We start from the raw sequence: 27,461 nt of genomic DNA on the forward strand, positions 1-27,461 counted from the left end.
AAGCTATTGTTTGAAAATGGAGAATGTATTTATTAGGGGAATGATGTCAAAATGAGAGAAAATTCTGAATCAAGAGCAGCACAGATTATTGCTGCAGTTCTTATCTTTACATTATTGAGGAACTAGGAGCAGTTCATTTTCTGAATAATCGTTGGTGGCAGAGAATCTCGCTCAAGAGCAGTATTTATTGGAAGATCATCGGCACGCTGCCTGCAAGCTAGCGTTGCCAAGGCTAGGGAATTTTTTTAATGAAAATTAACCTCAGAAATTGGATACAAACCAGTGATAACAACTTAAGATGTAAGTTAAGGAAACAGCTGGGAACTATATAAAATGGGCAAACAGTGACAAATGAAGTTAAGAAAATGCTAATTAGGAGAAGAAGTCTGTAACATATACTTTTGTAACATCTTTGATTAAGAATGTCAATGTGCCCCACTCCCAAACTCAGTCCAATTCCAAGACAAATAAATCTCTCAGTTGGTCTATTCACCTATTGGCCGCACCTAGCTCTGCCATTGGCACTAGGGCTTGCAGATGCAAACAGATTATCTAGTTGTTACAACGTTGCTCTTTGTGAGAATTTCTTATGTTCAAGTTGCCTATTGTCTTGTTTATACTTACGTCAGCTACAGCCTGGTTGGTTTACCCCTGGCTTCCAAGTCACAAGTTTCGAGATTAAAGTTTATTGCAGGCATAAAAATCAGTGCTGACACTCTGTCAGTGCAGTACTGAGGGAGTGCTACATTGCTGGAATGCAAACTTTCAGATGTGGTGTTAAACCCAGGATTTATCTGCGTGCTTGCATTCCAGTGTGTTATTTTGAAGAAGAGCAGGTGAAATCCCTGGTGTCCTTGACAGTATTTATTCCTTACTCAACATCACAAACAAGATTATTGAGTTATTATCACATTGTTTTTAATGCGTGTTTGAGCACAAATTAGTTGCAATGTTTCCTACATTACTAGTTGACTGACTATACTTCAAAAAGTATTTCACTGGCTGTAAACCACTTTGTGATATCAATTAGTCAGCAAAGAAAGCACCACATAGATGCAAATAAGTCTTGCTTTCTCTTTTGTCTTCCCTTATTACAACAATTATTACACTTCAAAAAATACTTCGTTGACTACAGAGTTTGGTTGATGTTACAATTAATTACAAAAGCATAGTTAAGACCATTTAGTTCCAACTCTGTAACATGAATTCATTCCTGTCTCAGCTCATGTGCTGCTGAAACTCTCATTTATACCAGCATTACCTATGGACTTGACTATCCCAACATACTACTGACCTGTTTCTGACATGCTACTTCCAGTAAATTTGAGATTATCTCAGACTCTGCTGCCCAGGTCTTAACTCTCAGCCAATCCTGTTCCTCTATCTTCCTTCTACTTGCTGACATATTATTTACTCCTGGTCAAACAACATGCTTACTTAAAAATTATCTATCTTATTTTCAACTCCATCCATGGCTCTGCCTATCCTCTAATCTGTAAATTGTATTCTCCCCCAACACCACACTGATGTGCTCCTCTAATACTAGCTTTATTTCTTTCATTTATTGTCTTGCTCCACCATTGCTGTTCACATCTTCAGTTGTCTAAGACCCAAGCTCTGGAATACCCTTTAAATTTTTCAACCTCACTTTTCTCCTTTAAAACCTATCTCTTTGACTGAACTTTTGACATTGATTATCTGACATCATACCTCCTTTTTGGGTTGGTGTATTTTATAATGTTGCAATGGGTATTTCATTGTGTTACTGTTAGAGTTGATTAGCAATGAAAGCCAAATAGGAGACAGCAAGATACAAAATTGAAGAAACTGTAGTGATTTAGAGACAGTAAAGACTGCAGATGCTGAAAATCAGAGTGTATAGGTGTGAGGCTGGAAAAACACAATGGATCAGATGGCATTGGAGGAGCAGGTAAGTCAACGTTTTGGGCTGATGAAAGGTTTTTCTAACAAATGAAACAACTTGGAAGTTTAAACATTGTTATAACATAAAAATATGGTTGTTATCATTCTAAATGTCGATAAGTGAGCTTATAATGGAAAATGGTGACTAGAAGTATGCAATCAGACACCTTTTTGAATGCACTAGATTCTAGTGAAGTATCTGTGCCAAAAGAAAAATGTATTAATATGAGAAATTATAAACTGACCATCTCAGGAAGAGATAGAGAGTACAAATCTAAGAGTAAACCAATAGATAAAGTTGGAGAATAAAAGGGCAAAATTAAAGGCTCTGTATCTGGAAGCACTTAGTATTTAAAACAGAACAAATGAACACACAGTACAAATAGAAATAAATATGTGCAATCTGGTAGCTATTACAGAGACCTAGTTACAGGATGACATGCATTGGAATATTGAAAGGTACAGGGCATTTAGAAGGACAAGAAGCTAGGAAAAGTTGGAGGGTGGTTCTGTTAGTTAATAACAGTGTTAGCAAAATAGAAACAATTGACCTATGTTCAGGAAAGCAAAATGTGGAAACAGTTTGGGTTGGGATGAGCAAGGATAACACAAGAAGTCATTTTTGGGAGTTGTGTATAGGCCAGTTAACAGTAACCATATGGTAAAGTGGTGCATAAAGGAAAGCATAATAGGTACTTGTCCGAAAGACACAGTGATTACCATGGAAGATTTTAAACTACCTGTGGATGGGAAATGTCAGATGGGCAAAGGTAGTCTGGGTAAGACGTTCATTGAATGCTTTTAGGACGCTTTCTTCAAAGATTATGTTCTGGAACCAATCAGAATGCTGGCCATTGTAGACCAGGGAATCTGCAATAAAATAGGATTAATTAATGATCCCTGAAGTGGAGAAAACCTGAAATTGCAGGGTCCATAATATGATTGAATTTTATGTTTAGTTTGATGGAAAGAGATGTGGACACTTTTTAAAAAATTGAAGACAATTATAAGGACATGAAAGTAGAGCTGACTAAAGTAAATTAGCAAATTAGCTTAAAGGTTAGGTCATTAGAGATACAGTGGCAGATATTTAGGGGGATATTTCAGAATAGATACATTCCAATAATAAGAGAAAATCCAAAGGACAGACCTACTCTGCACAGTTATCTAGAAAGGGTAAAGACACCATCAAACTTAATGAAAAGTGTGTCATTGTGCAAAGACGGGTGGCAGGCCAGATGATTAGATAGAATGGAAAACAACAAAGACGACTTTAAAAAAAAGGGAAAAAATAGATTGCAAGAGAAAGCTAATCAGAAATCTAAAAACAAATAGTAAGGATTTCTATAAATATGTTAAAAAGAAAAGTGTTAACAAAGTGATTATTGGTCCTAGAGAAAATAAGTCATTTGAAATATTGATAACAGAAAATAGAGATGGCAGAGATGAGTTGAACTCATGTTTTGCATTGGGCCTTCTGATAGAGAATGAAAGGAATATCCCAGAAGCAGCTATAATGCAGGAAATGGAAGGGCATGAGAAACCCAGTAAAATTACATTCACCAGAGAAGTGGTACTGAGTATATTGTTAGAACTATGCGCTGATAAATGCCTGGGTTCTGATGAATTTCTGCTGAATAGAATTCTAGGATTTTATGAATTTCATCCTAGGATCTTAAAAGAAGTGGCAAGTTAGACCGTTGCTGTATCATTTTTAATTTCCCAAAACACATTACATTTAGGGAAAGTCCCAGTAGATTTTAAGAAAGCAAATATAACTCCTTTATTGAAGAAGAGAGGTAGATAGAAAACAGAAAACATCTGTCATGAGCAAAACATTAGAAGCTATTTTCTAGCAAGGCACTTACATAAGTCCAAAGTAATCAGGCAGTGTCAATATGGCCTCTTGAAAGGGAAATCATGTTTAACCAGTCCATGGAAGTTCTTCAAGGAAATAGTGTGCTGCGTGTTAAAGGGGAACTAGTGGATGTACTATGCTTAGATTTCCAGAAGGCACTTATAAAATTCCACATCAAAGGTTATTATGGAAAATAAAAGCTCATGCTGTTGGGGGTTGGGGGTTGGGGGTAGAATATCTACATGGATAACAGATTGGCTGGCTAACAGGAAGCAGAAAGTAAGCATAAATTGTTCTTTTTCATATTGGCAAGATGCAACAAGTGATGTGTTACAGGAATCAACGCTAAAACCTTAAATGTTTATAATTTATTATAAATGACTTGGATGAAAGAATGGATATATACTTGGCAGATTTGTTGATGACATAAAAATAGGCAGGAAAGTTCGTTGTGAAGAGGACAGAAGAAAGCTACAAGGAATATAAGAAGGTTCAGTGAGTGGGCAAAGATCTGAAAAATGGAATATATTTTAGGAAAATGTGAAATTTGTCTATTATGCCAGAATGAATGAAAAACAGGTACCTAAATGGTGAAAGATTGCTGAGCTCTGAAATGCAGAAAGGTCTGGGTGTCCTCGTGCATGAATCACACAAGGTTAATATGAAAGTAAACAAATAATTTGGAAAGCCAATAGGATGCTATTGTTTATTGTGAAGGGAATTGAAAATAAAAGTAGGGAGATTATGCCTCAGTGATATGAGACATTGGTGAGACTACATCTGGAGTACTGTGTACAGCATTGGTTCACATTTTTAAGGAAGTTTGTAAATGCACTGGAAGCAATTGAGGGAAGTTTTTCTGAAGTAAGACCTGGAATGAGTAGTTTGACTTTAGGGAAAGATTGAACAAGTTCAGCTTGTATCTGAGTTTAGAGGAGTAAGGGATGAAATGTCAAAAGATCTTGACAGTGTGCATGTGAAAAGGACATTTTCTCTTATGGGAAAGTCTGGGACTAGGGGGTCACTGTATTAAAAAGAAAAGGAGTTGCCCATTTAAGACAGAGATGAGATTTTTTTTTTCAGAGGGTTATGTATCTTTTTAAAATTCTCTTCCTACATTTGTGTGTTTATATACACAAAATTAATCTCCACTACCAGTGATTTTTATCATCATAAGACAATTTGTTACTCTCCTTGACCCCATGAAAACTTGGAGAAAGGTAAAGTATTAGCAGAAGTTAATATTTATTGTCAAGGAGTTGAATGCAGGAAGGGATTAATTAGGCCAAGTAGTTTGCTTCCCAGATGTAGGTTCTGGACTTTGCTATCTTTGTTGATTTAACTGTTTTAAATAAATAACTTAAGCAGTAGATAAATATCATGTAAACATATATTTATCCAATATAATTTGTGAGTAATATGTTTTCTTGCTTATCATACTGCCTTGGTTTTGCATGTTGGATGTAATAAGAACTACACACAAATCATTATTTTAAGAGAATTGAAGAAGATATCTTGCCAGAATAGGCACAGGAAGTTGAATTCTGAACTATAATGGACCTGACTGCCTTCCATCTCCAATCCCAGGCTTGATCACTACTCACCCACAAGCTTTCAACATCACCAGGCTGCCATTCAAAAGGCACTCAATCATTTATTAAGGTAGTAAATTGCAATAAAATTCTCATGTTCTTAATCTCTCAAAGTCACAGACCAATTTTATACACTTAAAGCCTATCTCCATTCTAGTTACCTCCACTTTTGTATTCTAAATCCTGTGAATTCCCCACACATAGTTGGAATGCCCAAATAAAATGCTTAATGATCTCTCGCCACAGCTCATTTGGGATTAAGAATAATCAACAGCTAATGTAAACTGCATGGTACAATGCTCAAGAGGGTACAGAATCAGAGAAACCTGGGGATGCATGTACATAAACCTTTGAAGATAGCAGGATTACTGAGGATGCTATTAGTCTTCCTTCTACTCTCTGCCTGATTTTGACAACTTCCAGTCCCAGTGCAAGAACCTCCTATAGTCCAATCTTTCAACTGGCTGATTAAATTCCCAATTTACTCACTGGACATGAACAACTCTAGATTATAATATCATCCCAATCTGTTGCTGTTAAACAGCTGCCTTGCTGTTGTCATTCCATTATCCATATTCCCTTTATGAAAATCATGGCAGTTGGTGCAAGATTTTATGGAGTGAGTTTCTTGCTAATTGTGCTCTTTAAAAATCAATCAGAATGACAATGTACTTGCTACAGTCATGTTCTCTTAGCTGTCTTATTATCCCCCTGCTACAATACAGCTGACACCTAGGAAAGTACCATGGGAAAATGATGAGGGTCCACACAGACTCTTATTTTGAGACAGGCTTCCATCCATTCTTTACAAGGTCACTTAACTGAAGAGAATGATACAGTGTAGCAACTGCCTAACTTAGATGTACTCACTTACCCAGCCATAACACTGGAGATCAGTGAGACCAAGCATTACTGTGTTCTTTTTGTATTATTTCACCCGATGTGAATGTCTCTCACAAGCCTAGCATTTAATATCTACCTCTAATTGCTCTGAGAAGGTGGTGAACCACTTTCTAGTCCATATATCAAAGTCCATATATGCTGTAGTCCATATATCAAAGGAACTCCTGCAGTACTGTTGAGTCAGTTCTTCCAGGAATTTAACACAGGCTTATATGAAGGAACGGTGATATATTTCCAAGTTAGAATGGTGTGGCATGGAATGGAGTTTGAAGATGGTAGTGTTCCTGTATATCTGCTATTTTTGTTTTTCTGGATGGTACTTGGGGTATCGGAAGGTGCTGTTGAAATCTTGGCAAGTTGTTGCAGTGTACCTTATAAATGGTACACAGATCTGCTGGAGTGTACCAATGGTGGAGCAAATGAATATTGAAGGTGGTTGCTGGAGTATCAGTCAAGTAGAATGCTTTATCTAGGATGGTGTTGGGCTTTTTGAGTGTTGTTGGAGCCAAATTCGTCCAGGCAACTCCTTTGTTGCATATTGAAGATGATGGAAAGGCTTTGGAACTCAGAGATCAAGTCACTCAGTGCAAAATATTCTAACTCTGGTCTGCTTCTTGTTGCCACAATACTAATGTGACTGGTACAAATAAATTTCAGTGGTGAAGTTAAGTATGTTAACGTTAGGAGATTCAACAATACGAATTGTTTCAACTGTTAAGAGAAGGTGTTTAGATTCTTTTGCTGGAGATGCGACTTGTGAGGTATCAATATATTATTTGTCACTGATCAACCAAGACTGAAGGGTCCAAATCTTGCTGCATGCAGATACAGATCTCTGGTGTAATGAAAGAAACTGAGCACAGCAAGTAGTTCCTGTTTCTGACCTTAATTTGAAGGGAACGGGTCAGACATTAAAAGATCTAGTTTTAGTCAATTTAATGCAAGAGCAGGTGCTTTGTTTTCATTCTAATAAACAATTGGGTCTCCAAAACTTATGAATTAGAAATTGATTGAAATCTGTTTAAAACATAAAAAGGAACAGAATTGTAAAATGATGCAATACTGCAGCAAATTGTCAACCGGGAGATTCTGTTTTATCTTATAATAGTACAGCACTGAAACTGGTCATGAGCAAATGGATCTCTTATTAACCCACAGATTTAGATTCGACCATGACTGTTGAAGGCTCATGCACCAGTCAAATATTTCCTGCCATCTTACTTTTTAAATTATATTATTAGACTATTTTGCTACTGAGAAAAAGAAAATTAATTGTAAAATTCTTTTAAGTAGTGGTTGACACCAAGATTAGCCACTAAGGTGTTATTGCTAGAAATTATAAATTTACAATACTGAGTAATAGGTTTAAAATGGATATTCAGCCAAATTTATTTATGAGTGATTTTTTTTTTAAAAATCTGCAATATGAGTAGTAGCAGTGGAAATGTTGCAGCATTTAAAATAAATGTGGAAGCTAACTGAGAGAGTACGAATATTGGGGAAATAAAACAAAGATCTGTGGATGCTGGAAGGCTGAAACAAAAACAGAAATTGCTGAGAAACTAAGCATGTCTAGCAGCATCTGTAGCAAGAAAGCAAAGTTAATGTTTCAAGTCCAGTGACCCTTCTTCAGAACTGGGGAAATGAACTTTGGCCTTTTCCATATCCTTATGTTAGTGCTATAAAGATGTTGGGAAAACTTTCGGTTCTATTTAAAATCACCCAAGACAGTCATGCCATTTACAACATGTATTTGTAAACAATGATTTATCTCATCGTTAAAATGTTAGCATGTAATGCAAAGCGTACAATGTGGTGAAGATTAGTGGGAAACGAGAGGATTGGGAAGCTTTTAAAAACCAGCAGAGTACAACTAAGAAAACAGTAATGGGGGAGAAGATGAAATAAGAGAGTATGCTAGCTGGTAATATAAAATAAGTTTTTAGATATATAGAAGGTAAGAGAGAGGGAATAGTGGATTGCAGAAAATGAGGCTAGGCAAGTAGCAATAGGGAACAAAGAAATGGTGGAGGAACTGAATCAGTACTTTGCATCAGTCTTCACGGTGGAAGACACCAGTAGCAAACCAGAACTTCAAGACAGTCAGGGGTAGAGGTGAGTATAGTGACCATCACTAAGGAGAAGTGCTGGGTAAGCTGAAAGATCTAAAGGTGGATAAATCACCTGGATCAGATGGACTACACCCCAGGATTCTGTAGGAGGTAGCTGAGGAGTTTGTGGAGGCATGGGTAGTGATCTATCAGAATTCACTGGAGTCAGGGAAGGTTCCAGAGAACTGGAAAATAGTGAATGTAACACCCCTGTTAACAGGGAGGCAGAAGTCAGGAAATATAGGCCGGTTATCCTGACCCCGGTCGTTGGTAAGATTTTAGAGTCTATTATTAAGGATGAGATGGCAGAGTACTTGTAAGTGCATGGTAAAATAGGGCTGAGCTGGCATGGTTTCGTCAAGGGAAGGTCGTGCCTGACAAATGTTAGAATTCTTTGAGGAGGTAATGAGGCAGTTAGTTAAAGAGCCAGTAGATATGATATATTTGGATTTCCAGAAGGCCTTTGGTAAGGTGCCCCACAGGACGCTGCTAAATACGATAGGAGCCTATGGCAGGGTACTGGCATAGGTAGAGGATTGGCTGACTGGCAAAAGGCAAAGTGTGGGGATAAAGGGCTGGTTTTCAGGGTGGCATCCAGAGTTCCACAGAAGCCAGAGTTGGGACCACAACTATTCACGTCGTACATTAACAATCCAGACAAATGAACTTAAGGCATTGTGCTAAGTTTACAGATGACACAAAATGTATGGATGGAGGAACAGGTAGTGCTGAGGAAGCAGGGAGTTTGCAGAAGGAATTGGACAGGGCAAGGGAGTGGCAGATGGAATACAGCATGCGAAAGCGTGAGGTTGTGCACTTTAGTAGGAAGAATAGAGGTGTAGACTATTTTCTAAATGGGGAAATCTGAAGAAACAAGAGACTTGAGAGTTCTAGTTCAAGAAAATTGTAAGCTTAGCATGCAGGTTCAGTTGGTAGTTAGGGAGGCAAATGCAATGTTATTATTCATTTCAAGAGAAGTGTATTCTATTCTAGAATACACAAGCAGGATGTACTGCTAAGGCTTATAAGGCTCTTGACAAACCACATTTAGAATACTGTGAGCAGTTTTGGACTCTATACTTAAGGAGGGATTTTCTGGCCTTGTAGGGGCTTATGAGAATGATCCTGGGGATGAAGGGCTTGTCATATGAGTAGTGATTGAGGATTTTGGGTCTGTACTTGAAGGAGCTTAGAAGGATAAGTGGTGATCTAATTGAAATTTACAGAATTCTAAGAGGCCTTGACAGAGTAGATGTGGAGAAGATATTTCCACACGTAGAAAAGACTAGGATCTGGGAACCCAGCCTCAGGTTGAAAAGATAATCCTATAGAACTGAGATGATGAGGAATTTCTTCAGCTAGAGTGTGGTGAATCTGTGGAACTCATTGCCACAGAAGACTGTGAAGGCCAAGTCATTGAGTGTATTTAAGACAGAGATAGGCTCTTTATTAGTAAAGGGATTAGGGGTTATGTCGAGAAGGCAGTAGAACGGGGTTGAGAAACTTATCAACCATGACCAAATGGCAGAGCATGGGCTGAATGGCCTAATTCTGCTCCTTTATTTTATTGTCTTGTGTTACCAAGACGTGAATATCATTGCAGTGTTTTCATGTTATGACGTAATGAAAATAACACTGACTGGAGCTCTTTCTTCATGTCACAGCAATTCTGTCAAGAGGATTACTTTGTGTGTCTCTTCAGGGCTCAGTAGGTTAACGCACATTGTAGCATGATACCAGACCACCCAGAAAATGAAGACCTCACATCTGATCTCTGGTCTGTATAGAATTAATTGTTCATATCTGTAGCTGTGGAAGGGCACTGCAATTAGCCTTCATGACTTCTGCATGACAAAGAAAAGTCAACCAAGTTTCCACTCACAATTACATCCCTCTGATTCCCATTAGAAAGTTCACGTACACAAAGGTTGTGAGAAAAAAGGATTTGTTTGTGATGATTAATTATCTACTTACCTAATTACCTATTTTTTACTCTATACATGATGAATAATCATTCAATTAGTGTGCCAATATCTATGAACCTTTATCACAGGATCAGACACTGCTGTCAGAACAGCAAGGAACAAAATATCATACATATTGATCATTGGCATGCTAAGCTCAGCATTTCAAACAAGAGAATGATTTGCAACTTTGACACTGGTATGTTTCCAGATGAATACTCTGGTACCTTATTGTATTTGCCAGCTCTACCAGCATGTGTTTCGAGGTAAAGTTTGAAAGAAGTAGTTAGCTGCCACCAATCCTTCCTTATCTTTGCTTTGTCTCCAGTCTATCTAGTGATTAGTGTTCAAGGATACATCACCATAAAGTATCAACAGAGAAAGCACTGTCCTGAGATAACAAGAAGGTTTTTGTATCATAGTAATAAGTACAACTACAATTATGGTGGCATACTTACTCAGACCTTAGGGAGCTGGGACAGATACATCTGTTCCTACCAAGAGCTAGAATAGTACTCCTCGTGTCCACCCCTAGACTGTGTGTAATATAAATAGAATAGGTGGAGCCAATGTAAAATGAATATTAACCCCTTCAGGATCATTACCTTCAGTCACTAGTTCAGTCACGTTGTTGAAAAAGATTGTCTGCTTGTTTTAGATTCTACCTAATAACCATGGAAGAACTGTTATGTGATTTGTCTATATTTTAGAGATTGTATTTCAGTTAGTGGTATGTGGATATTGATCTGACTATCTGAACCCAAGTATTTGTGGAGATATAGTGATTTCTTTTTTAAAAGTCTGAGAAAGAGAGTTCTTGGCGCTGAATGGGAATTTATTTATTTTGGGAGAGTATTAGCAAGGAAACATAGTAAATAATTGTGCATTAGGGTTTCGGTCCAGATGGTCAGAGTTTTTTTTTTCTCTTTTGATTTGGAGAGACACCTATTTTTATTTACCTTGAAAAGAGATTTTGAATTTCAGTTTAGAGTTTTTCACAAGTTTTGGCTGAAGTTCAATGTGAAAAATATTGCTCCTGAAGAAAGGAGACAGTTTAGAATGGTTAAGAGGTAGCTTACTTCAGTCTGAACAGTTTAGTTTTAAAGTTCCTGACCAGAAGTGTTTGGTTAAAACCCTGAAGGGGTTATTTGCAGCTGAGAAAGTCTACATTCAGTTGTACGACGATTCAAAGAGGAAGCTATCAGATTCTCAAAACCAAGGAATTGAAGCTTAGTTAAATTAAATCCTCGAGATGTGATGGCAAATGGAATTCTTTTTCTAATGTGAGTAGTTTGTAAAAGAGTGCTGTTGGATTAATGGACCACCATGTGTTTCAAAATTTTTAAACTTGTGCTGTATGTAAATAGTTTGGTTGATTTTTTTTTCTTTTGTGTAATAAACTTCTGTTTCATTGTTAAAGTTAAATCTGCAGTACTCCATGCTTGTGTAAGACCACCTTGTTTAAAAATAATCTATCATGCCAGATTTCAGTCTGGGACCTGTCCAGTAATAACATCAGTTGGGATCATGTCAAAATCCAGTGCATTCTACAACAGGCAGGTAACATTCCCTGGTGGGAATGTAGGTAGCAAGCAACCCTCTATATGTAAGCTTGTTAACATTTCACCGAAGCTGTTCAATTTAATACTGGAAGGCAGGAAAGCGGAGTTGATGCCAAAGATCCAACATATTTTGCTAAGTGCTGGACTAGACTCCTGAGACTGTATGGCATATTCTTGCTCCCAATTTTTTTATCTGTTGTTCTTAAACTTAAGTTATCAGTACCAGTTTTTAAATAAGTGAAAGGAGCACATGAGGTTATCAGAACAAAAAAAAATTAGGTAGTGTTGAAAGGAGTAAAATTTATTTTGAAATGAGCTGAATTTTGTGAATGAATTGTGTTTGTTTTCAAAGGAGTTTACATGTAAAATATAAACTTGTCGATTCATTTCATTGCCCCATATGAATATTTATTGCTCCAAGATTTGTTACAGGCAGTTTTTGAGACAAGGAGGCTGTTCTCAGATGTGAACATATGAATTCTTGTCACTTGCTTGTGAATTGCTTGGTTTGGAGGGAGCAGGATTCATATATTGATAAATTTTGTTCAATGTAAAAATTTTAGAGTCCCAGATTTGGAACTTTACTGCAGTATACTATTGTAAAATGTTGAGTCAGCATATTTTCTCTTTGTCTCTGTGATGCTTAATTATGATACATAACTTTGCAAGCTGTTTATACTTGTGCAATAAATGTACAATAAAATAGAACATAAACCCCATTAACAGAGTCTACAAGCAACATAAATCAAAAATTACTGATGGCGACCTTCTTGTACAATACTTTGGATATAAAGTTATTACCCACTTAATTTAGAAGGGCTAATAACTCTATTAAAATAGCAAATAATGAATTGTGCTCTGAAAATATTCAGCATTTGTCTGTGGTTATTACCAGTAAGTAATTTGTAGCATTACATATTATGGTTTTAAACACAGGACTAAAAACTCACCTACCATTTTGAAGCACTGGAATCAGTCGAACTGAGGCAGGCAGGATAAAAATTTGTGCTGCCTCCCTCATTTATGCAATTGAAATATTTAGCAAAGCATGACATAGTGCTAACTGGCTGAGGGCCTAGCTGTGTGCAGGTTGACATATGTTGTGGCTAACCTCCCACTCTTAAAAATAGCCCATCCCTCTTGAAGGGAAGCTGCACTGCTCACTGCCTGAATTAAGATTAACTGCAAGAGAATACAAAAAACAGACTGAGCACTAGGAATGAGACAGGGCTACAAGGTTCAATGTCGTGGCACTAAGGATGTTAGTGATGGAGTTCAAAAGAAGAAGGGAGACCATGCTTCCAAATGTGGTCAACAGGCTTTCTGGGAACATCCTCTGACTGAGGGGAATAGCCACATCTGGCCAGAGATGTCAACTCCAATGCTGCAAAAAGTTCAACAATCTCATTCAGAATGGACAAAATCAGAGAATGTATTCTCAAAGACCAACTCATACCATGGATAAAAATATATTCTTCCCTAAACTCTTCCCAATGCTTTTCTTGAAGCTTGATTTCTGGTTTCAGAGGCTCCTTTTTTATACTCAGTAATCCTTTATTAAATTATTTAGTTGCATGGTAATAACATTTTTGTATTTGCACTTAATTTACTTTCAGTCATCTGCTGAATATGATAGCATAAATACCAAAGACTGCATATGTGTTATATGATCAGATCTTTTAAATTTCAACTTATGAGCCAGATTCCCATATTCAGCTTCCTATATAAATTTATTTTGTAAGTAGGTATTTTTGTTAATTTTCTATAAATGTCTTTGATCCAAAATGAAAACTCTAACTACTGAGTATCATGCCTATAGCCCCTATTAAAAATTAATTGAGCAAATAGCATTGTCCAGATGGTTTTGTTTTGCCAATTACCCTTTTATTCCCTTTTTCAATCCTTATGGTTAAAGTGATTGCTGAACAGCATGTCAGGATACTGACTTACAATGGTTCAACTAGATAAAGAGAATACACACAAATTAATGCTACTATTTAACCATCAGTTAACAAAAAGCACCAGATCTGGGACACCAACCCTCACATTAATGAACACTTCTGCAAATATTCTCACTTCCCATTATTTGTTGTGGTCATTAAATAGATAGTTGACGAAGTCCTCTGCCCTCTGTGTGGATGTGCTAACTCATCACAGTAGCTACAAAATCAATCTCTAATACCTTCCACAAATATTCCAAAAACAGAGCTGAATTAAAAAGATCTCACTGGGCCTCCTCCAGTGCCACAATGATGCCACCCGAAGGTTGCAGGAACTGCACCTCATATTTCGCTTGGGAACCCTGCAGCCCAATGGTATCAATGTGGACTTCACAAGCCTCAAAATCTCCCCTACCCCGATCACATCCCAAAACCAGCCCAGCTCGTCCCCACCTCCCTAACCTGTCCTTCCTCCCACCTCTCCACTCCTCCCACCTCAAGCCCCACCCCTACCTCCTACCTACCAACCTCATCCCGCCTCCTTGACCTGTCCGTCTTCCCTGGACTGACCTATTCCCCACCCTAACTCCCCACCTACGCTCACCTTTACTGGATCCATCCTGCCTCTTTGACCTGTCTATCTCCTCTCAACCTATCTGCTCCTTTATCCATCTTCCATCTGCCTCCCCCTCTCTCTCTATTTATTTCAGAATCCCCTTCCCCTCCCCCATTTCTGAAGAAGAGTCCAGACCCAAAACGTCAGCTTTCCTGCTCCTCTGATGCTGCTTGGCCTGCTGTGTTCATCCAGCTCTACACCTTGTTATCGCTCTCTCACTTGTAAGGTGATGTCTGTCCCTTTAAATAGTGCTGGTGGAGAGGCTTGTTAGGCAGCTGACCATGTTCAGTTGTTAGTGATTAGTATAGGTGTTCAGCAAACCTGAACAGTCTAACATTCAACACTGCCTTGTCATCTCAGTGCAAATATTTCCAAAGTTAGCACCGTGCTTCTCAGCACAGAGATGCTGCACATACTGTGTCAGAAGCACAGTGCATGTCAATTTTGTGAATGCAGGGTTTCTCTCATGCTGGCATCCATAGCCAGAATATGTTTGAAATGTGCAGCTGGCTGATCACCATGTAAAGAAAAGAGAGGCTAATGTTTGCAAACAACATCTAACCAATCCTCGATTCTAAGCTTTTCTTTCAATGCTATTGAATCACCCATGAAGTTACTTACACATAAAAGTTAATTATTTAAAAGTTTAGATAGCATATCTCTTTCTCAAATAACCAGAGCTCCTAACTTCAGCTGCCATAGGTACAAAAGTGAAAGGCGATGGTGAGCCAGTTTTATTTTGTAATGATTTATTAACTGTTTGATACTGTTGTAGGTGAATGTTGTAAAATTCATCAATTAACATAATGTATTGCAGTAGATTTACAATGAAAGAAAACTGCACTTTGTAGAGTAGAAGCCCCTGACAATTGCTTTCATATTGTAAATATGTATAACCATTCCAAGTGATCTGAACAACATTTTGGGATGGTCTGTCACCACAACAGATGAGAAAATATTAATTTCAGCACTTGTCATCACTAAGTAATTTCTAAATCTACTGCAAGTGCTTAATGTTCCTTTCCTTGAAATAAAAGTGATAGAATTTTATGTACACCCTTGGTTAAATGCTAAGAAACCAATATTAATTTATTCATTTATACTCTGTTGAAATAATAGAGTTAGATCTGCTGCAGGTAGCTCGCAAGGAGTTGCCCAGTGTTGGTGCCATCTTGGATTTGACTAATTCACTGTCTTAATAGAGTTATAGAGTCATGCAGCACAGAAACAGACCCTTTGGTCCAACAAGCCCTCGCTGACCATAATCCCAAACTAAACTAGTCCCATCTGCCAGCTTCTGGCCCATATCCCTCCAAACCTTTCCTATCCATGTACATTTAAACATTGTAACTGTGCCTTGTTGGGAGACCTATATTCAGTGCTTCTTTGAGACATATTTTGTTTTTGGGGTAGTACTATCAACTTTTTGATGCAATTGTTCAGTTTTCTTCATATTTTCCAGGTTAATACATACCAAGTTAAAAGTTAAAAACTCAATCATTTTTGCTTCCGTACGCTCCACTTTATCAGGTACTTTGCACAATCTTATTCATGTTTTAACTGAATGCAGTACAATTATTGTTAGTCTGAAGTTAGTATTATTGTTGGAATCATAAAAATTGGAGTTTGTAATTTTAATTACAGTACCTTATTTTGTAACATCAGTTTCAGTGGTAAATGAATAAACTACCAGTCAAACTCCATAGGTAGTAACTCCCCATTCCCTGTCATTGCAACTGACCTTGATTAAAATGAACTCTTACCAGGGTTAGAGGTCTACTGTTTATTCAGGCATAATGAAATAAGAAAAGGAGTTAGATTTGACAAGTGGAATAATTGAATTAAAGCACTCCAGCCAGTCTAGAGCTCTCTTATTTTATCAGACAAATGTGTGATACAGTGTAATAATAAAACAAAAGCATAAGTGAAAATTTAAATGTAGAATCTATAAGTTGCTGACCTGACCTCCTCCCCTCAACATGCTCCACCCAAAATGCCTCAGTCAAAACCCACCCCGCCCAAGGAAACATCCATGCACTAACTCTTTGAAAGCATTTTCAGACTTCTAACAGATGCAGAAGACTATCCAACTGCACTGTTGTCAAATGGTTCTTTTGGCACATTTTCACAGCATCTCTGAAAGACAGCTCCAGTCTATCATATCCACTTAGGTGCCAGCTGTGTACATGGGTATCTGTTATAAGAAAATGGGACAATCAAAGGTGGAATCATGACTTCATGTTTAATATTGCAGAAGCTCAAAAATCTGTCACCATTAAAAATACCGCAACCTTGCTATAATGTGTAAAAACAGAAAATTCAGATACAATGTCATTGAAAGGAAAGCAAAGCAAATACATAAAACTCACACTGTTTGCTATCAAGCTAGGAAATGATCTTCCATATGTTGTTATTTTTAGCAAAGTATCTTCATTTTAAATGTCTGACATTTGAAATTTGAGATTTCTAAGATTAAGACTTCATAGAATACATGTAAGGCACTTATTAGGGCGGTAAGGTTGGCTCCAAAATATTACTTTGGGTACACCTAGGTAGTCAAACAAGAGAGAACAGTCTTAAAACTGAAGGGTCAGTTTTACAGCAGAAACTCAGGAGTATTTCTTTAGACATACAATAAACAACACTGGAATAGAGCTGAGGGCAGTATACTAGACTGAAGAAACAGGTGATTTATTGGGTAGAAGGTAGCGATGACATTCTGAAAAATAGGGAACAAATGGATGGAATGAAACTTCTGCAACCAAACCAATTTATGACTGTTTGATTTAATGAAGCTACTAACTCTTGCTGATGAGTATTAACGACCTTGAAGAGTCCTTCTGATATCTCACCCCAATGGGCAATCTTCTCAGTATGTGACCTTAATAAAGGGCCAAGATTGTGCAACAATGCTGATGTATTTCTGTATCAAGTCTGGAAGGAGGGAGGCCTGAATTTGGAAATGACACATTTATAGAACATAGAACAGTACAGCACAGTACAGGCCCTTCGACCCACAATGTTGTGCCGAGCTTTTACCCTAATCCTAAGGTCTGTCTAACCTCCACCCCTACCTTATAGTATCATCCATATGCCTATCTAATAGCCACTTAAGTGCCCCTAATGAGGCCGACTCCACTACCCTCTCCGGCAATGCATTCCACGCCCCTACCACTCTCTGAGTAAAGAACCTACCTCTGACGTCTCCCCTATATCTACCTCCACTCACTTTAAAACTATGTCCCCTCATAATAGCTACCTCCACCCTCGAAAAAAGTCTCCGACTGTCCACTCTATCTATACCTCTGATCATTTTGTACACTCTGTCAAGTCACCTCTCATCCTTTGTTGTTCTAAAGAGAAAAGCCCTAGCTCTCTCAACCTTTCCTCATAAGACCTTCCCTCCATTCCAGGCAACAGCCTGGTAAATCTCCTCTGCACCTTTTCCAACGCTTCCACATCTTTCCTGTAATGAAATGTCAGATCCTGTCATTGATTGGAGAAACACCACTCATCTTGTACAAGGCAGTGTTGTGAAGGAGACGGAATAGAGAATAGGACCAGGGATTTTCAGTCAGCATTTCCTTTTCCCACACTTGTCAAGGAACTGGCATAAGATGGAACGTGAACCACGCAGAAGGTACAGTTAGAGCAGTGGGAGGCAGGGATTGGTGCCTGCTACATGGAACTGTCATGTTCTGCCAAATAAAGAAGAGGTTTGTCTATTAGTAGCCCTTTGCAATCACAGAGTCAAATGCTAAGTGCACTGTTCAGTTTGGTACTTTGTCTTACAAAGTACATGTTTGATCCTTAATCTGTGCTAAATTGAAACATTTCTTGAGATGACACAATTGGCCATCCCATCTTCAGAGTCAGGGAGAGGAAAATCGAATTAGTTTTTTATTCTTCATTGTCATCTGGTGACTTCTGCAGGTCAGTGCACGTGCATCATGTCAGAGGAAGGTAGGATAAGTCCAAGCTGTAATGTCCCCTTTAATCAAAACTCTTGTCAGCTTTTCAGGCTCCCCCAATCTTTCACTGTAGCTTTACTGGAAAATCTGCAGAAACTCCAAGGAAAGTCAGTTTACATTGTTACTTGTGGGATTTTTGTGAACCTTTCGATGAAGTTGTAATGGATGGTCATGAGACCTCTTGTCTAAATTCAACATTAACTGTTGCATGTATGAATGCAATGACCCAATAACAATTTGTACCATACTGAAACTAGAACGGTGAATAACAGCATAAGATATAGGAGCAGAATTAAGCCCTTCAGCCCATGGTGTCTGCTCTCACATTCGATCACAGCTGATAAATTTCTAAATCCCATTCTCTTACCTTCTCCCTATAATGCCCGATCCCCTTGCTAATCGAGAATGTATCAATCTTTGTCTTAAATACACTCAGTGACTTGGCCTCCATAGCCTTCAGTGACAATGAGTTTCACAGATTCACCACTCCAAAGAAATCTCTCCTCATCTAAGTTGTAAAGGATCATCCCTTCACTCTGAGGCTGTGTCCATGGGTCCTAGGTGAAAATATCTTCTCCATGTCCACTCTATCCAGGCTACTCAGTATTCTGTAAGTTTTGATGAGACTCCCCCTCATTCTTGTAAACCTCTTCTGGACCCCATCCAAGGCTAACACATCCTTCCTTAGATATGGGACCCAAAACTGCTCACAATATTTCAAAGGCAGTCTGATCAGAGCCTTGTACATCCTCAACAGTACCTCTCTGATCTTGTATGTTAACCTTCTTGAAAGGAATGCTAACATTGCATTTGCCTTCCTAAATGCCAACTGAACCTACATGTTAATGTTAAGAGAATCCCGAACAAGGATTCCTAAGTCCCTTTGTGCTTCAGATTTCCAAAGCCTTTCCCCATTTAGTAAATAGTCTACACCTCTAATCTTCGTACGACAATATATAATGTGACACTTTCCCACATTGTATTCCATTTGCCACTTCTTTGCGCACTTGCCTATCCTGTTCAAGTCCTTATGCAGCCTCTGTACTTCCTCAACACTACCTGTTCCTCCACCCATCTTTGTGTCATCTGCAAACTCACCAAAAATGCTCCCAGTTCCTTCATTCAGGTCACTAATGTATAACATGAATAGTTGTGGTCCCAAAACTAACTCCTGTGGAACCCCAGTGGTCACTGGCTGCCATCCTGAAAAAGATCGCTTTAACACCACTGCCAATCAGCCAATCCTCTACCCATGTCAATACCTTGCCCCCTAACACCATGGGCTCTTAAATTATTTAGCAGACTCCTGTGCAGCACCTCGTCAAAGGCCTTCTGGAAATCCAAACAGATCTCAACCAATGGCTCTCCTTTGTCTAACTTGCTTGTTACCACGTCAAAAATTCTAACGGATTTGTCAGGCATGACCTCATCTTGACAAAGCCATGTCGATTCAGCCCAATCTTACCATGCACTTCCAAGTACTCTACTATCTCATCCTTAATAATGGACTCTAAAATCTTACCAATGATGGTGGTCAGGCTACCCAGCCTATAATTTCCTATCTTCTGCCTCCCTGCCTTCTTAAACAGGGGTGTTACATTAGCTATTTTTCAGTCCTCTGGGACCCTCTGACTCTAGCGATGCCTGAAAGATCACGACCAATAACTCGACAATCTCCTCAGCTATCTCCTTCACATCTTTTGGGTGTAGTCCATCTGGTCCGAGTGATTTATCCACCTTTAGACCTTTCAGTTTCCTCAGCATCTTCTCCTTAGTTATGGTCACTACATTCACCGATCCCCTATCTCTCCTGAAGTGCTGGTATGCTGTTGGTGTCTTCGACTGTAAATACTGATGCAAAGTACATATTCAGTTCCTCTGCTATTTCTTTGTTCCCCATTGCCACTTTTCCAGCTTTGTTTTCTGGTGGTCTAATGTCCACTCTTGTCTCTCCCTTACTTTTTATCTAAACAAACTCTTGCAATCTTATTTCATATTACTAGCTAGCTTACCCTCATATTTCATCTTCTACCCCTTATTGCTTTTATAGTTGTGTTCTCCTGGCTTTTAAAGACTTCCTAATCCTCGGGCTTCCCACTATTCTTCACCACATTGTATGGTTTTGCTTTTGGTTTTTTGCTGTCCCTGACTTCCCTTATCAGCCATGGTTTCCTCCTATTCCCCTCTGTATGTTTCTTCTTCCTTGGGATCAATTTTTGCTGTTCCTCCCAAATTACCCCTAGATACTCCTGCCATTGCTGCTCCACTGTCTTCCCTGCTAGGCTCCCTTTCCAATCAACTCTGGCCAGCTCTTCCCTCATGTCTTTGTAGTTAACTTTACTCAATTGTAATATCATTACAATTGATTCTATCTTCTCCCTGTCAAAGTGCAGGGTGAATTCTATCATGCTGTGGTCACTGACTCCTAGGGGTTCCTTCACCTTATCACACATCACTAAATTCAGAATTGCCTGTTCCCTCATGGGGTCCATCACAAGCTGCTCCAAAAACTGATCTTGCAGACATTCCACAAATTTCCCTTCTTGGGTTCCGCTACCAAAATGATTTTCCCAGTCTTTGCATATTGAAGTCCTCCATGATTATTGTAATAGAGCCTTTCTTTTATGCCTTTTCTACCTATTAATTTATTTTTTCCCCCACATCCTGACAACTGCTTGAAGGCCTGTGCGTAACTTCCATCAGCACTTTTTGCTTTGCAGTTCCTCAATTCTATCCACACAGATTCTATGCCTTCCAACTCTCTATCACTCCTTGCTATCATTCTAATTTCATTTCTTGCTAACAAGGTAACCCAGCCTCCTCTGCTAATTTGTCCTTTTGATAGAATGCGTATCCTTGGATATTTAATTCCCAGTCCTGACCCCCTTGCAGCCATGTCTCTGTGATACCCACAACACCACTATAAGTTAATTTACCTTGTTTTGTATACTGTGTGCATGCGTACAAAACCCTCAGTCCTGCATTGACTTCTAATAGTCCCTTCTCATAGATGTGCCCTTACTTGCTATATCTAATGGGTTTTTTACCATTGCAACATGGTTGATGTTGGCGACAAGTCCAACTGCATTTGAAAAGATTGTATAATGAAATAGATTTGCAACACGTGGAAAGGTCATTAGCTGAATATTCCCCTATAGGCCACAATGCAGTCTCATTTGGAACACCATTGTCAATGCTTCACTTTTTGAAAAATCATTTGCAGTTTGTGTGAGAAAGTGGTGGTGACCTGCCTTCTTGAGCTGTTACGGTCCGTGTGGTATAAACACACCTACACTGCTATGAAAACAAAATAGAATGGATGCTGGAAATCTGAAACAAATACATCAAGTACTGGAGAAACCCAGCAGGTTTGGCAGCATCAGTGGAGAGAGAAACAGTGTTAACATTTCAAGTCCAGTATGGCTCCTCAGAACTGAACACTTTCAAAGCTCACAAACATTTTCTGTGTTTCTTTTCACCCACACTGCTGTCCAAGAGGGAGTTTAGTCCCAGTGCAGTAAAGGAACAACAACATAGCTTCAGATCAGGCTGGTGTGCATAAAGAAGAACTTGCACATGGTGTTCCCATTAATGTACTACGCTTTTTCTTCTAGATGGTAGAAGTTGCTGGTTTGGAACGTATTGTTGAAGGACACTTGATGAGTTGTTGTAATACATCTACTAGCGCTTTGTGGTAGAAGAAGTGATTATTGAAAGTGTAAGATGGCATGCCAGTCAAGCAGGCTGCTTTGTCCTGGATGGTGTCAAGCTTCTTGAGTGTTGTTACAGCTGCACTCATCCAGGCAAGTAGGGAGTATTTCATCACACTTCTGACTTATGCCTTGTAGTTGGTGGACAGACTTTGAGGACTCAGAAGGTGTGTTTCTTCACAGAATACCCAATCTTTCACCTGCTGTTGTAGCCACAGTATTTATACGACTGGTCCAATTCAATTTATGGTAAATGGTAACTCCAGGATGTTGATAATGCCATTGAATGTCAAGAGATGACGGTTAGATTCTGTCTTGTTAGAGATGGTCATTGTCTGGCACGTGTGATGACTGATCTCCAATAACCACAACCATCTTCCTTTGTACCAACTATGAATTCAACCAGATCAGTATTTTCCCCCCGAATCCCATTCACTCCAGTTTTGCTTGGATTCCTTGATGCTACACTCAGCCAAATGCTGCTTTGACATTGGGGCAGTCATCCTCACTTCCTCTCTTGATTTCACCTGTTTTATCTATGTCTGGACCAAGGCTGTAATGAGGTCAGGAGTTGAGTGGCCCTGGCGAAATCCAATCCGAGCATGAGTGAGTAAGTTATTGCTCAGTAAATGCTGTCAGCAACTCCTACTGTCATTTTTACTGATGATTGAGAGCAGAGTAGTAGGTTTGAATTTACCTCGGCAACTTTCTACATTGTCAAGTAGATGACTGGGGTGTAGCTTGGTTTAGGGTTCAATGAGTTCTGGATCGTAAGTTTTTAGTACTATTGCTGGCACCTTGTTGGTGCCTATTGCTTGTGCAGTATCAATGCTCGCAGCCATTTCATTATATCAAGTGCAGAGAATTGAATCAGCTAAAGGCTGCCATCCGTGATGCTGGGAACCTCATGAGAAGCCTGAAAGGGATCATCCATTCGGCACTTGTGGCTCAAAATACTTATAAATGCTTCAGCCCTGACTTTTGTGCTGAAGTGTTTGCCACCACAGACCCACCGCAACTCCACCAAAATCACTGAGGACGCGAAGGCTCCTACTCCAGTGGGCTGTTTAATTGTCCACCACCATTAGTGACTGAATATAATAGGAGTACAGAGCTTAGATCTGATCCATTGGTTGTAGAATTCCTTAGCCCTGTCTATCACATATTGATTAAGCTGCTTGGCATGCGAATAGTGTTCAAATGATTCATCAGCTGAGAGCAGGTGGGAGGTGGTAATCAGCAGGCAGTTTCCTTACCCATGTTTGACCTGATGCAATGAGGTCCAAAGTCAATGTTGAGGAAGCCCAGGTGCCACCACCAATGCTGATGGGTCTGTCCTGTTGATACAATGATAGTAATGATGAGGCACTGTCTGTAAGGTACGTTTCCATGAGAATAAGTATGTCAGACTGATGTTTGGCTAGTCCGTGAGACTGCTCTCCCAATTTTGGCTTAAGCCTCCAGATCCTAGTAAGGGGAGGCTTTGCAGGATTAACAAGGCTGTGTGTACTCTTGTTGTTTCCGGTACCTTTTACGATTCTGAGTTGTCTGTCTGATTTCCTTCTTTTTATCTGACTTTGTGGTGGTCAGATACAATGGACCGGACTGCTAGATCATTTGAGAGGGCAATAAAGAATAAGTTGCATTGCCAGGTCAGGATCCTGTCCCTTAATAGCACAGTGGATGGACTTACACTAAATGGTCTACCTCAATTTGAGAAAACAACTCACCACCACCTTCTCCAGTACAACTAGGGATTGGCATCACATGTTGGCCTTGTTAGTGATGTTCACATGTCAGGAAATAACACTTTACCAACCCAAGTCAAGATTTATGATCAGTTTTGCTACAAAATTATCATCAAAGTGCAAGGTCATCACATATGCCTGCCTATCCTTGTGTGTAATCTATTAATAAAGTCAAAAAATTGGTTTATATTTTGGATTACTGGGGATAATCAGCCAAGGTCATGGTAGTGCACAACCTGAACATGGAACCTAATAATATGCCTTTCAAAGACTTACCCAAGACTTATTACTGGTGATGTAGTGCTTGATCTTTGATGCTACTTTCTTGACAACTGGCTAAAAAGTCTCAGATGTATATGTATCTGCAACTTAACAGTTTGATGATACTGAAAGCTACAATTTAAAATTCGGTATACCAGAGACTTGCACATTCAAATGCAGGAGATGTTCCCTGCATTTCTGTACTTAAGAACAAGTAACTTGTTTACCCTTTAGTCTTTAGCCCTCATCTCTTAGTGTGGAGGTGGCAACTGAATGATATAGGGGAGGATTTAGAATCTCTGAAGTTTCGACTGAGCTGAATATGTTTATTGTCTAAACTTTGCTTGACCTTGACATATTTCACTTGTTCTGATTGTTGTTTCCAGGTCCGTTCCCTTCCTTTTACCATTATTCGCTTCCATGCCTTTCTTTTATATAAAGGATCTTCTGTCAGTTCTTCCAGTATTGAGGTGAGCCATTACATAAGTCACATTTATTTATGGTTAATTTCAGACTTAAAAGTAAATGTGTCTTGAAGTCTGAAGAATGTTGCTGGCTGGTTCTTTGAGGAAAATACCTGGCTACATTCAATTGGAGTGGAGCCTTTGAAATAATTATTGAATAGAAAAAGGCTCACATTTGTGATGATGTTGCCAATTCCCATTATTGTCATTTTCATATCAGGTTCTGAATCCACTTATGGACCTGATGTTTTATGCTGAGTGTGATTAAAAAGAAAGAGAACACTTTGCATTCTTTCCTCCAGGCCAGTCATATATTTAACATTTATACATTTTTTCTTTCTTATGTTGTCAGCTTTCACGTAAGGATGTATACCAAGCAACAGATTAAACACTGTGATGTTTTGCGATTTAAGTCTTTTTTCACACCGCTTCATTCTTGCAAACAGAATGAAAGTGCCACTCTGTTTAAATAAATGTTTTCCTAAATCTGGTGAGGGCAAAAGGAGGGCTATAGCAATCACGGGCAATGTTCAATAGATGCCTGAAATTATTCCCTCAAGAAACCTATTTTGGTCAAACTGTGTTTGTAACAGAGCTATGACATTTTGTCTGGCAGGAAGATTCTGCTTTGTACTTTTTGTTGATATTGAGAAGAGTTGTGCTTTTAAAGCTCAAATAGCACAGCAACATATCATGAAACCCGTTAGGGCTTTTCAGGACCAATAGCTACTGCAGAGACTGCATGTATTCTGAGGAAGAATCATGGACATAACACTCAAGCAAAACAAAGGGATGTTGGGGTCAAGGTGACCCTGGTGGATGGCTGCAATTGGCGAGCAGCTCTTGGAGATGGGTTCTTGATCCTTAAGATTTCAGGAGCCCAGTTTGCAGAGTTTAAGCTTCCTGATTGCAACAAAATCCGAAAAAGCAGAGACAGATTGCCCTGATTTAAGGATTATCCACCAAAGCCACCTTGACAAGAATCGACCCAACGTGAATAGTTTTACCTTTTGACCTTCTATCTATCACTGGGCAAGGTACAAGTGATAGTGAATTACAACCTGATAGACTTTGATCTGAAAAGGAGATTGAAGTGTGTGAAAAGGTTAAATAATTCTCCATTTGCTGACAATAAAGGTAATAGTTACCCCCAAGATTTCTTTGGTAGTGTAGTGAAGGAGAAAGCAGGTTAAAGTTTCTTAGCTATGAAGTGTAGGCAGTAAGAATGCTTCACAGAGTGCCGTCACAACCAGAGGCACGTTTCAACTTGCTTATTCTTCTCTCAGTCAGAATTTTATGTTCCTTTGAGATTATGTGGCATTGACAACATGCATACTCAGTCTAGATAATTAGTTATTGTAGTTAAACGGTATATTGGGAATTGATGACAAAATAAGGTTACAGAAACTTTCTTAAAATTCACTCATGGGATGTGGGCTTTGCTGGCTGGCCAGCATTTATTGCCCATCCCTAGTTGCCCTGGAGAAGGCGGTGAGCTGCCTTCTTGAACGGCTGCCAGTTGGTGCTATATGCCCTGCCCCTCATCCTGAAACTGTACCTTGTTTTAGATGTTACAAAACAACATCTCTGTATCTGCTCTGTGAAGCCCCTTCACAATCTGGATTGTTTGAATGGAATTAACTGGATGGCTTAATCTGTTTCCAAGCATAACTGTCAATGCATAAGAATGCACTTTGTTAATCATCTTACATATTATAGTATTTATTTAAATTACGTTATATTTTCTAGTGTTTGGGTGTCAATCTCTTCATATTTTTAATTTCACATATTTAGCAGATGGCAAGAGACACATTACTATTGAGAACAAGGTACTGAGCTAGTTGTCAGCTAGAAAGGGGACCACACACCTTAACAATACATCCCTGACCATCTGTTCCTTCACATAATAGTGTATTCCCTTCATTGCCTTGTTTCTTAAATGTAGCTGAGTAGACTGCAGAAGCAAGCAGCTGGTTTATAATTAAACACAATTAATTGCTGCCATAAGATCTAGTTTTCCTTTCTGCAGAGGTCAAAATCCCATGGGCTCAGTGGGAGGTGCTATGACATCTAACTCTATCCCTGTGCAAAAGTACAATTTTCTTAATGGCTGGAAAACATAAAGGTATGAACATGAATATAGGAAAATGACAGACAGGGAAAGAGTTATTGTGTCATCAAGCCTAATATATCATGTTGACTCAATGATTGACTTAAACATCCTTCCTAATCACTCACTGTTATTTATTCATGAACAACAACTGAGAAGAGGTTCCAGGAGGTAAAGCAGACAGCCTTTGAATATCTTTAATTTTTTGCAGATTTCTTGCTTTCTGTTTGGCTATGTTGTATTTCACCTCAGCCAACTTGTGTCCTTATGTGACGTCAACGAATACATGCAGTTCTTTGGAGATAGTCATTTGATCACTCGCTATTGATCAGGAATGCTGATAGATAATTTTCCCTCTTGCTAAATTTAATTCCTCATTTGTGTTGAGTGAATTGATCCCTGCTAGGGTAGCATTGCAATTGAGAAGACCACTTAAAGGTTAAATGACAAAGGTCAGCCAAATTGCCTTTATTGATCACTATTCAGCATTTACCATTGCGAGGTTTGTGTATATTTCGGAGCACGAAAGGAGGACAGTAATGGATTTGGTTATGATGTCACACAATGATACAAAATACAACTTCCATTGGTCCCTTCTGTCTTGTTCAAAGATGGAGAGCTGTCATTTGGATAAGGTAATCATTGGCTGGCTGGCAGAGACTGTGGAATTGCAGCAGGAGTCATTCTTTTTCTAATGGTAGGGCAAAGTTGGAGAAAAAGTAAGGGCA

The 27,461-nt window shown here is 38.9% G+C and overlaps 1 long non-coding RNA gene across 3 annotated transcripts in view; it reads left to right on the plus strand.

Moving 5' to 3' along the window:
* Nucleotides 1–27,461, plus strand: part of LOC125484836 — a 68,729-nt gene that overhangs the window by 13,948 nt on the left and 27,320 nt on the right. For all 3 annotated transcript variants that reach the window (XR_007263662.1, XR_007263661.1, XR_007263660.1), the window contains exon 2: nt 24,546–24,629. This is a non-coding gene — a long non-coding RNA (uncharacterized LOC125484836). The remainder of the gene's footprint in view (nt 1–24,545; nt 24,630–27,461) is intronic.

This window comes from Rhincodon typus, chromosome 14 (assembly GCF_021869965.1).
Source record: "Rhincodon typus isolate 14 chromosome 14, sRhiTyp1.1, whole genome shotgun sequence".
Taxonomy (NCBI): domain Eukaryota; kingdom Metazoa; phylum Chordata; class Chondrichthyes; order Orectolobiformes; family Rhincodontidae; genus Rhincodon; species Rhincodon typus.